A 12,998-nucleotide genomic window follows, 5' to 3' on the forward strand; every position below is an offset into this window, starting at 1 on the left:
AACTACGAACGGTCGTACGGTTACCAGATGTATAAGAGTTGACATTAAAACAAAAACACCAAAAACAAAATCATGATTTCGACAGTATGGTTCAGTTTGAAAATCATCTAATGAATTTGAAATAGCCTGGGAAAGCAACAACGATAACCACTTTTAGAAGTTGTCCAAACTGCGAAATGTAACTATAAAGTTTTCAATTTAATTACAATGATTCGTATGCATGAACATTAGAGTGGCAAACAGTAGCTGCTGTAGCTACTGCCCGCACTTGTACATACGAGTACATATTGTACACAAGCAAAAATAATAATATATTATAACGAATTGTCTTAAGTGTGAATTGGATTCAAACGAAATTACTTTTATTGATTTCCAAATTTAAACGGTATGTAAAAGCATTGAATAATATTCATGAGCTATTTGTAGAGATTGCAAAATAATAAAAAAAAAAAAAACAAGTAAAAAAAGCAGATTTATTTTTGAAGGAACTTGATAAATTTCCAAAAAATTTCGCCGAAAAATACCGATCAAAGGAAAACCGTTATATGGGCGCTATACGAAGACGGGGAAGGGTGAGATAAAAAACTGCAACAAAGTCAAACGCCATAATTTTTAATTTTTTTTAATCTTATTGAACGCAACCCAAAAATGTCGGAAATAGTATCAAATTTTAGAAAAAGTTTAGATTTGTTTGAATTGATCACCTTTGACACTAATTATGGCCTTCAAACGGCCAATGAAACCGTCACACCCTGACCGAGTGTTGCTCTGCGGTATTTTGGCCCATTCCCGGCGAAGCGCTTGCTTAAGGTGACACTTTGGTATTTTTTAGTGCCAACCTTGTTTTCCAAGATTCTCCAGACACAATAGTCCAACAGATTGGTATTCGGAGATTTTGTGGCCAATGTGAATTGGAAATGAAGAGAGGAAATTCATTTTGTAACCATTCTTGGGTGGCGCGTGCTGAGTGCGATGGTGCTGAGTCCTGTCCCTCCAGAATATTTTCGCCATAATATTCGAAATTTATTCTGATGCCAAGGTCGATTAATACGAGAGGAGAGCGACCATCGGCTGTTATGGCGGCCCACACCATCACCATTGCCGGCGCACAAACTGCTGGACAACGAATGTTTTCTCATCGGGGAAGACCAGTTCGCCAGTTCACCACTTTCGGCCAAGCGAAGCAAATCTTTAGCTCTTTTGAGTGTATTTTCTTTCTGTTGCGGTGTAAGTTCTTGCACTTTTTGGAATATCAATGGCTTACCCCGAGCTCATTTTTCAATATTTGCCGAATAGAATATTGCGATATTTTCAACTCACGAGCCATTTTTCGGCCAATGCGACACGGGTTTCAATCAAGTCGCTTCTTTACTTTTCGAACCATTTCTGCTGTTGTTGCTGTTCACTTCACTTCCATCCACTTCCTTGACGTCGGGGTACGCTACCAGTATCACGGTATCACGACGGTACGAGACACAAACGATTTATTAACACTTAAATGCTGGAGAGCTCTAAGCTGTCGTACGAGTGGCTTAGAAATTACAGCAGACAGAGTTCGTTGCAGTTTTTTCATCTCACCCTGTATATGGCAGCTATATCTAAATCTTAGCCGAACTTCTAGACTGTATTCGTTGGATGTGTCAAAATTCAAGTAGTTTGGACTGATATTGGGCATTTGTTGCATAATTAACCTAAACTCGGTTGAAGATATATATGGGAGCTATAGCTATATCTGAACCGATTTTTACCACTTTTGATGTACTTGCTTATAGTCTGAATTCGGTCGGATGTGCCAAAATTTAAGTCATTTGGACTGATTTTGGCCATTTGGTGCACAATTAAACCCAAGTCGGTGGAAGATATATATGGGAGCTATATCAAAATCTGAACCGATCTTGATTAAATTTGGCAGAGGTTTTTCTGGGCTGTATCAGATATCTAATACCAAACATTATTTTTGTGGGGTGCATATTACGAATGTAGAGGACTTATACACCAATTCGGAACCAATTTCTTCAAATTTGATGTACTTGCTTCTAGACTGAATTCGGGCGGATGTGCCAAAATTCAGGTTGTTTGGATTGATTTTGGCCATTTGGTGCACAATTAACCCGAAATCGGTTGAAGATATATATGGAAGCTATATCTAAATTTTATCCTATTATCGCCAATTTCAATTGGGTTCGTCCTTGGGCCAAAGAAATATTGTTTGGAAAATTTCATCTCAATCGGATTATAAATGCGACCAGCATTTTGTTCACAAGAATACATGTACAGACGGACTGACATGCACAAATCGATACAGAAAGTGATTCTATGAAGATCCTCAAAAGTAACTATGGGTCTGTTACAAACAAAGGCATAATACCCTACCACTATGTGGTGTAGGATAAAAAAAACAATACCATTTCAAAAACTTAGGACCGCATCACATGCATTAATTGGGTCGAACATAGTTATATTTTTAATGAACCTTTCATTCCAGATATAAGTCCATTTTTACGAATTATTTACAATGAACAATTCGTGCGGAAGACTAAAAATTTGACCAGAGTCATTGAGATTCGATTTGATTTTTGTAAACATTTCATTTGAAGAAGTGTAAGTTACATTACTTTCTGCCTCCGAGGAAACCAGATGTATGATAGGACTAAGAGAAATTCATTAAACGGTGGTGTTCTATATTAGACCAAATTTGAGCATATATTTTTCTATGTGTACTGCTAGAATAAACATGACACTACATGCAAGTTTGGATGACGGGATGACGATATCTGATATTTAGACATGTGTATACCACTCGTTCACTAGCTGTGGATTTCAACATATATACAAACCTATAAATACGTTAAAGTGTGAGCGTATGTTGTTGCTGTTTTTTTTTTTTTTTTTTTTTTTTTTTTTTTTTTTTTTGTCGAGAAGCAGCAATTTCAATTATTTAATGATACCACAGCTTTCAAATTCTCCCTACCCCCTCTCTCAATTTGTGGTTTCACAACACTCAGTGGCGGATTGCTCTACATTTGGACACGTTTTAATAGCAACTTTAGCTAGTGGTCGAACGTTCGTTGAGCGAATGCATTAAAAAAATGCTGCAGCTCCTCAAGCACTGCCACATAAATTATTTTGATCGCTTTTTTTTTGTAATTGTATCGATAATAATGTGTGCCATCATAATTTGCGATTAACTATTAATCATTGATTGTGCTACAAATTGTTAATTTGACGTCACTGTATTATGTATTTGTAGTGAGATAAGTTTCTTTTTTTTTTTTTTTTTTTTGATTGGGGGAGTCATCGAAGGCTATCGTTATATAAATTATCAATGCATTTAGGTTAATCTAACACATACATTTTTTATCTATGGTGAAACTGGTATCTAATCAATCTCTTCGTAGCAATTGAAATAAATAATCAAAGATAACATTTAAATGAGGCGATTGATAACCTATGGAACATTTATCAGTTTGGTCTCAGCTAAAAAATTTGGAAGCCTCATAAACCGAAAACCCCATTACAATGCGATGTAAAAAGACTGCCGTCTGCAGCACCCGCAGGTTTTAGGTATTTAGTAATGTAGGCATAGAGTGTGAGTTTCTATAAAATCGAAGGTTGTGAGTTTGAGGCTATGGTATCGGCAAACGTAATCAAAAACAATGTAAAGGAAGATTTTTAAGAGTTATGAAGAAGTGGAAAATGGATATCATCTCACGGCAGCGCTCACCATTCACAGTTAAGTTACGATTCGAAGAAGTTCGGTCCAATCATGTCCCCAGCCCATAAATCGTACCAAACTGTGAATTTTTCTGGATGCATTGGTAGCTTTTAAAAAGCTTTCGGCTGATCTTCACTCCAAAGTTGTTCGTTTGTATGACAATTCATGCCCATATTATCTGAAAATGTTTAACGATGAAACAAAACACGAAACGTGCGTGAGTTGTTGCTACCTTTTTCAAGCGATGTATTTGAGGGGCTTAAATGACAATTTGGAGACGCATATACATGGGAACTATATCTGAAGCGATTTTCACCAAATTCCATAAATTTATTTTTAGCTAAATTAGGCCGAGATATCAATTCTATTTTCACAGATATTGGCGTAGAACAAAATTGTAATCTGCCAAACATAAGTACTTATTGCAATTGCGTTCATTGTCGTCAAACAATGTGTGTAATGTGAACACGTAATAATAAAGAAATACGCTCCACCATTTTCGACGACTTAGGAAATTTTCAAAAAATTAATTCCATTTAAAATTCTGTTAAAATCTTAAAAATACCGAATATCGGACGGTTCTATTCTATTTCAGGGGGTAAAGACAATTCCGTTGAAAAATGTGGCTAAACTCCTTGTGTAGAAATTAAGAAAATTCCCTTGAAAAATATGGCTAAAATCATCAAAATACCGAATATCGGGGGCACTGTTATATGGGGACTATACGATATCGTAGACCTGTATGGACAATTCTCTTCCAGGGTATAAAGTACTCAGTATGAACTTTATGTGTACATTTTCAGACAATTTCATTGAAAAATGTAGCTAAAATCATAAAAATACCGAATGTCGGAAGGTGCCGTTATATGGGGGCTATACGATAACGTGAACCGATATAGCCCAACTTCGAACTTGAACTGCCTGCAGACAAAAGACTGATCTGTGCAAAATTTTAGCTTCTTATCTTTATTTGTTTTGACTCTAGCGTTATTACAACAGTTTTGACGGACGGACAGGGCTAAATCGTCTTAGAATTTTACGCTGATCAAGAAATTAATATTTCGATGAGTTACAAATGGAATGACAACCTTAATATACCCTCCATACTATGTATGGTGCAGGGTATAAAAATTTGTGTTGTTGTCGGAAAATAAATCGGACCTGTTGGTTGATTGCATAGACAGTCAGAATTAGATAGATATGCTTACTATCTTGATGCTTTTGCATGTTACAAATAAATGCTAAAATTCATAATACCCTGCACAACAGTGTGGGCAGGTTATAAACTTTTCGTTGTTTCCCTAGATTTCAAATATTTCACATCACGGTACCTCTGGCATTCAATGTTCAATATGGCATGAACTTTAAGCGAATGTACTAAAACAGAGCATTTAAAGTATTTGTACACAAATGTCATACCAAAAATATGATAAAGCTGTAGTATAAGTGTAGTAGGACAACGAATTATTTATAACAGTTGACAATATCGGTCCATTCCTCCCGCCCACTATTGGTTATTTGCCCACCGTCCACGGTGACATATATCAACCCTTGGCATGCACCCATAATATTTGATTAGTTTGCAATATATAAAAATGCATTACATTTATTGGCAATAATTCCTCATTACTTTTTCCATTTATTTATTTATTTTTTTAATTAATTTAAAAAGCATCCAAAAATATGGGTTTTAGAAATGTGCCCCTACCATCGAAGGAAGGGAGGATTTTTTTTTAAATTCCTGACTGGTGACTCTTTCTACCTGCACATTTTTTTAAATTTTACGATTGTGAAAGTGTGTGTAGTTGTGAATCGAACGGAGGAGCAAAGCGGGTTAATTGCTTAAGTTGTTGCAGTGATAACTATAGACAGATTAATCGATATTTAACTTATTCCTGATCTAAAATAGATTTAACATTCTTTATAAGATTTAATGTTATTCTATGGGAGAACACACCAAATATACACGATAATGTTGCAATTATATTAAATTTACAACAATTCAAATTCACACTAAACAAAACTCTGAATACACATTTAGAACTCAACGATTTAAAAATTCGGCAAAAAAACAAAAAAACATTTGTCCATATGGACGGCCATAGGCTATCATTGTAAGTACTTGTTGTACTGTTTGTATTTTAATAGTTTATAGGAATATCTGTGTATCTTGCTGGTGCCATCGACAGTTTATAGTGAAGTGTGAAGGCCTCTCAAATATACATACGTATGTACATACATACAAACATTCGTGTATACTGACTTGCCACACATATGGCAGACATATGTTACAGCTGTTTCGTGCAACACCAACCAATTCCAATAAATACACATGGTCTACCCTTTCAAGCATTTATATATATGTATATTCTTATACACAGACCCATCCACATACAGGCTATATACATTTGTACATATAATGTTTGTTGTCCATACGTTTAATTTGTTCCATTCAATTCGCATACACAGCCAGACTACTTGTAGTTTTATGACCCAACATCACTGGAACGGCCAGCCACACTATTTGAATGTTGTTGGAATGAATGTCGTTAAGAGAAGGCAGCAGCAGTACATTGGTCCAATTTAGCCACAACGACTACAACCCATCATATCACTCTTTGTCATATGTACATACATACATATGTACATAAGTAGCCGTCATACAGAGGCGAGCTGTTCTCGGATTGTAGAGGAGCAAAACAAAACAAAAAATGCACAGAATTAAATAAATATGTTCAATTGATATTATGGCTCTAAACTGTGCTAATTTTATTTTATTACTTATATAAAAAAAGCAACAACTAAACACAGCGACAACAACCTCAACGACGACAACGAGTAAACCAGCAGTGGCGACGAACAACATTAAAAATATCAAATTGTATTTTCAGTGAGTCCATAACCATATCAAATAGATTACCCGACAGAGGCATACTATACATGTTGTACATAACAGGGCTGCGGAGTCGGACAAATTTGGAGGAGTAGGAATTCACATTAAAATAATACAAAACAAAAAAAACGGACAAGAATGCACCAAAGTTTGAATTCCTTTGAAAATCTTATAGATTAAATTTTAGTCCATAAAAACGAATATTTTGTCCCATCCGAATGAATAAAAACGGAAGATAAAATGTTATCTCAATGTTTAAGATGTTTGAACTCGACTCCTACGTCCCGAATATATCTCGATACCACAGCCCTATTTAATGCACGCATCACAATGTTTTATACAAATACATAGTACACTGCAAAAAATGTTAAGCCGTTCAGTACGACCGGATCAAAAATTAGGATACCCTCCACCACGAGGAAGCGAAAATATTTCCGAATACCCCCGATTCAAATTTAAAACCAGTCATTATACCCTACAGGGTATTATGTCATTGTGAATTTGTTGTAACATTCACAAGGACACGAAACACTTTGGGTCGATTTATGCATGTCCATCTGCCTGTCCATGTACTTTTGTAAACAGTAAAAACCGCATTTATTATCCGATGCGGATGAAATTTTCCAAAAATTATTTGTTTGATTCGATATCGGTTCTGACATATCTATTGCTTCGATATATATCTATATACCCTCCACAATTCTATGGAAGATATATTAACTTTGTCATTCTCCTCGCACTCCTCGAAATATAGGGTGTGATAAAAAATACTGCAACAAAGGCAAACGCCACAATTTTTACATTATTTTTCATTTTATTGAATGAAAGCAATTGAATTGGCCACCTTTGGCACGAATTATGACCTTCAATCGGCCAATGAAACCGTCACACGCTGCCCGAATTTTGCTCTGCGGTATTTTTGACACTTTTTAGTGCCAAACTTGTTTTCCAAAATACTCCAGATACAATAGTCCAACGGATTGGTATCCGGAGACTTTGGTGGCCATTGTGCGAATAACATCATATTTTAACCATTCTTGGTGGCGCGTGCCAAGTGCGATGCTGCTGAGTCCTGTTAGAATGTCCAAGGTCCGCGGCCAAAATGTTTGCGTGCCCAGGACTTTAATACTTCCTCCAGAATATTTTCGCGATAATATTCGCATTTATTCTATAATCTTTCTGGAAGTCGTATCATATAACTGTCTCTTTCATTTCCAACAATTCTAAATTACAATGCGCATACAACACGTATTATGATGACTTTACCGAAACATGGATCTTAATCCAACACTTTTTGGTGCAACATTTAATAGCCATTCCGAAATCGAAATAGAAAATAAAAAAGGGCCTTACCTATACGTGGGCGAATTTCTTAATGAAAACCCCTATTCCGTGACATTGATTCCTAAGTAGTCTTTAAGTGCTGCGTAACAATTAAAAAATCTTAATATATTTATAATTATTTCTTTTTTTTTTTCAAATTTCTCTGACTGTATAATTTGCTGTGTATATTTATAACATAAATAAAAAATACTCTGTACATAATAATTTACGCTTCACTCTCTCATCGCATTGCTACAGACTTCGGTTACACTATGGCAAGTACATTTCTAAGAACGAAATAGCCAGATGGAATCGTAAAGTATGAAAATCATTATTATCAATAACTTTACTAAGTGCATATAAATACATTTTGAAGATAAGTTACAATTTCATATCGCATCCTACGCGAGAAATTGCAAAAAAAATATATTTATTTTATTTACATCTTCCAAAATTATAAACCAATAATAATTTATTTTTATACCCTACGTAACACTGTAGTACAGTGTACTATGTCATGGCGCAATTTTTGTAGAATGCAGAAGGAAACGAATTAGGCCCATAATTCCTTTTGATGAACTTCATACAATAGCACTCTGAGTCGATTCATGCATGTCTGTCCATCCATCTGTCAAGGCATTATTGTCCGACTTCCACAAAACATTTGATTGGTCCGATTGAAATTGGTAAAAAAAAAACAGTCCAAACTTAAATAAAGCTTCCATATATATCCGATTTCAATTTTATTGTGCACCATATGTGTAATATTCGTCGAAGTAGAATTTATTTCGGTACATCAAACCGATCATCATCAGCGTAGAAGCAAGCACTTCTAGTTTGCTCTTATAAACAGTGAAACCTCCCATTAGTGGACACTCTCTTATATGGACCTGGACATTTTTTACACTTTTTATTCCCGACAACACAAAGTTGGCCATGGTATTATGTCTTTGTGCATTTATTTGTAGCAGGCAAAAGGAAACGAAATTGACCCATAGTTCCTTTTGATGATCTGCATAGAATCACATTCTGAATCGATTTATGCATGTTCGTACGTACGTCTGTCTATGTATTTTTGTAAGCAAAGTTCTGGTCGCATTAATTGCCCTATCCAGATGAAAATTTTCACAAATCATTTGTTTGACCCAACGACGAACCCTATGGACAAAATTTAAATATAGCTCCCGTATATATCTTCGTCCGATTTGCTTTTTATTGTGCAGCAAATGTGTAATATAAATCCAAATAGGCTGGAATTTGGCATATACGACCCAATTAAGCCTAGAAACAAGCATTTCTAAATTGATCGAAGTCGGTTCAGATATGGCTATAGCTCCCATATTGTTCATCCGATTTGTTATTTTTGTCCTCCGCAGCCATAATATGTTCTCTGTAAAAACGATATTTGGAGAAATATATCAAAATACATCTCATCTCAAATTATGGCCTTCAAACGGCCAATGAAACCGTCACACGCTGCCCAAATGTTGTTCTGTGGTATTTTGGCCCATTCCCGACGAAGCGCTTGCATGAGGTGATCGACACTTTGGTATAATTTTTTGGAATTTCAATAGCTTTACCCCGAGCTTATTTTTTAATATTTGCCGAATGGAATATTGCGATATGTTCAGCTCAAGTGCCATTTTTTGGCCACTGCGATGCGGGTTTCGATCAAGTCGCTTCTTTACTTTTCGAACCATTTCTGCTGATGTTGCTGTTTTCTTCCGTCAACTTCCTTGACGTCGGGTTACGCTACCAGTATCACGGTAACGAGCGATGGTACAAGACACAAAATATTTATGCACATTTAAATGCTGGAGTGCTCTAACGATGGCCACTTGGGGTTTTCCAGCCAAATATAAAGAAATCATACTATCACGCTTGAATTCCATCACGAATAACTTTTATTCTGGAAAATTCTCACCAAAATGATTTTGTACGCTTGTAAACAATATAATGAGCCGTCACTGGAATAATTTTAACAGCTGTCGGATGAGTGGCTTAGAAATGACAGCAGTCTGATGTTGATTGCAGTTTTTTCATCTCACCCTGTATATATCTTTATCCGATTTCAAGTTAGTCGTGCACCAAATGGGTAATACAAGCCTGAATTAAAAAAGCACAAATGCCTCTGCAAATTTAGTAGATGCAGTTTAGAATATTCCTGTCATAAAGTTCGTTTGGATTTAGTTTATAACTATAATCATAGTTGGTGTGATTTAATTCTCACAAATTCCCCATAAAACTTTTATTGGTTATGTGAAGCTCTACTAAACATGCAAACTGGTGTAGGGTATCATAATGACTTGAAAACTTCTAAATAGTCAGTGGGGGATGTGGGGAAAAATAACAATTAGGCCCCGATGATGACCTGCTTGGGGGTTAAAGTGTTTGACCAAAATATTACTCGTAATATTGCTAAATGCAATTTTTGAATATTTTATGCTAAACATATGAAACTTGTAGCAACGAAAAAGAGATTATGGATCCGATATCTGGCTAAAAACTACCTTCGAAAGCTTGTAAGAAAAGGTACCTCTTTTAACTTCCCAAAAAGTTATTATCTGAGAACAAATTTCAATTTTATATAATTGAAAAGTATCTAATAAAATGTCCATAAACGTAACCAGCTTTACACAAAAAAATGAGCAAAACACACTGGCACAATTTCCATTTTTCCATTTTTTCCCATTTTGCTATCTTTTAACTTTTACACAGCTATGTGGCTCTCTCATTATACCCTACACCACAAGGTGGTCAGGAATTATGTCTTTGTGCATTTGTTTGTAACAGGCAAAAGGAAACGAGATAGACCCATAGTTCCTTTTGATGATCTGCATAGAATCACATTCTGAGTCGATTTATGGCATGTCCGTCCGTCTGTCCGTCTATCCATGTATTTTTGTAAACAAAGTACAGTTCGCATTTATTGCCCTATTCAGATGAAATTTTGCACAGATCATTTGTTTGGCCCAAGGACGAACCCGATTGAAATTGGAGATAATCGGTCAAAATTTATATATAGCTCCCATATATATATCTTCGTCCCATTTGCCTTTTATTGTGTACCAAACGTGTAATATCAGCCCGAATAGTATGTAATTCTGCACGTACAACCATATTAGGCCTGCAAATATGTATGCCAAATTTTATTGAAATCGGTTCTGATATAGCTATAGCTCCCATATATATTGTTCATCCGATTTGTTATTTTTGTCGTCCACAGCCGTAATATGCACTCTGTAAGAACAATATTTTGTGGAAATATAGCAAATACAGCTCAGAAATATCTTTGCCAAATTTTATCGAGATCGCTTCAGATTTAGATATAGCTCCCATATATAACTTCGTCCGATTTAGCTTTTATTGTGCACCAAACGTCTAAGATTTGTCCGAATGGAATGGAATTTGGCAATTACGACCGAATTGAGTCTTGAAGCTAGTATGTCAAATTCGGTGGAGATCGTTTCAGATATAGCTATAGCTCCAATATATATTTTTCATCCGATTTGTTATATATGTTACCCACAACCGTAATACGCACTCCGTAACAACGATATTCAGCGAAATATAACAAATACAGCTCAGAATTATCTTAGCCAAATTTTATCGAGATCGGTTCAGATTTGGATATAGCTCCCATATATATCTTTATCCGATTTCAAATTAATTGTGCACCAAATGGGCAATACAAGTCCGAATTTAAAATATACATATGCTTCGGCATATTTAGCCCTTTGAACTTTAAATTATACTTATAATCATTGCGTGTATGATTGAATTCTCCCATAAAAACTTTTAATTGTTATGCGCAGCTCTACTAAATTAGAAAAGTGATGTACGGTATCATAAAGTCGGCCCCGCCCGACTTTAAGACTTTCAGTACTGGTTTTTTACTGGGTATGTAGAAATTGTTTCGTTGATTGGACCTCTGACTTTAAATTTCGTCTCAATCTGTATATAGCAAAAATTTTACAAATTTATTTATAATACTGTGGAAAGGTGAAGCAAAATTTACGTATGAACGTTATCACATTTTTAATGTGACCTGATTTAGCAGCGTCACAGAATTGTATAGCTTATAATAATCAAAGTGTAGGTCAATTCATTTTAGTCCAATGACTTATAAGTAGCTGGTGCTACTTATAAAATTGTTTGTATTTTTTTCACACTGGGAACAAAATCTTCATTTATATTTTGTCCAAATACAGACAATGTTGTATTAGTGTCAGAGTCAGTAAAGATGATTATGTTGTTGTTGTCGCTTAATTATATTGTAAAATTTAATTAAGCAAGGAATGATAAGCCTCGTAGTCGTTCTTTTGTTTTGTTGATACGGTTATTGTTGTTGTTTTCGTTGTTATTGTTATTATTATGTTTCCCTGATGTTCGTTCACTAATACCCCGGACCGGCCTTCTGATAAGATAATTATGTATAAACTGATATAATGTACTGTTAAATATTTGTTATTTGCAAATAAAAAGAAAACCATCCCCTCGCCAAAAAAGTAAATACCATCTGATCGGATTTGTTCATACAAGGAGGAGGTAAGAACAACTAATACATACAAACATACGTATATACGTGTGATAACGTCCAGCATGCACAGTGTGAATTTCATTCCAATTTGTATTTATTTGTAAAGGCAAGTCTGAAATACATAAAAGATAGGTAATTTTTGGCTAAGGCTTAGGACATAAAGCAAGGAAGAATGACAATAACTTAACCACCTTACAAAGATATTTTAAAATAGATTTCAAAGAGTCACTGGTCCCCCTAAAAGAAACGCATACGTCTTACAGACAATATTATTTTTATCACATGGTCACAAAAAACACCTTATTTCGGTTCTATTTTAGATGGTCATATTTAATACCAACAATAGCCTAAATGAGGCTAATATTTGAACAAAACAACAACAATGTTGAGTTGATCATAAATAACACTTACTTTTATGACTTTTCCTATTGGGACAGCATAGAATTAAGGAGGGTCGTAAAATAACATCGAACTTGTCCTTGAGGAAATGCTGGTAAAAAAAATTGTGTTCACAAGTTCGTCATGCA

The sequence above is a fragment of the Musca domestica genome, unplaced genomic scaffold, assembly GCF_030504385.1.
Source record: "Musca domestica strain aabys unplaced genomic scaffold, Musca_domestica.polishedcontigs.V.1.1 6, whole genome shotgun sequence".
NCBI classification, from domain to species: domain Eukaryota; kingdom Metazoa; phylum Arthropoda; class Insecta; order Diptera; family Muscidae; genus Musca; species Musca domestica.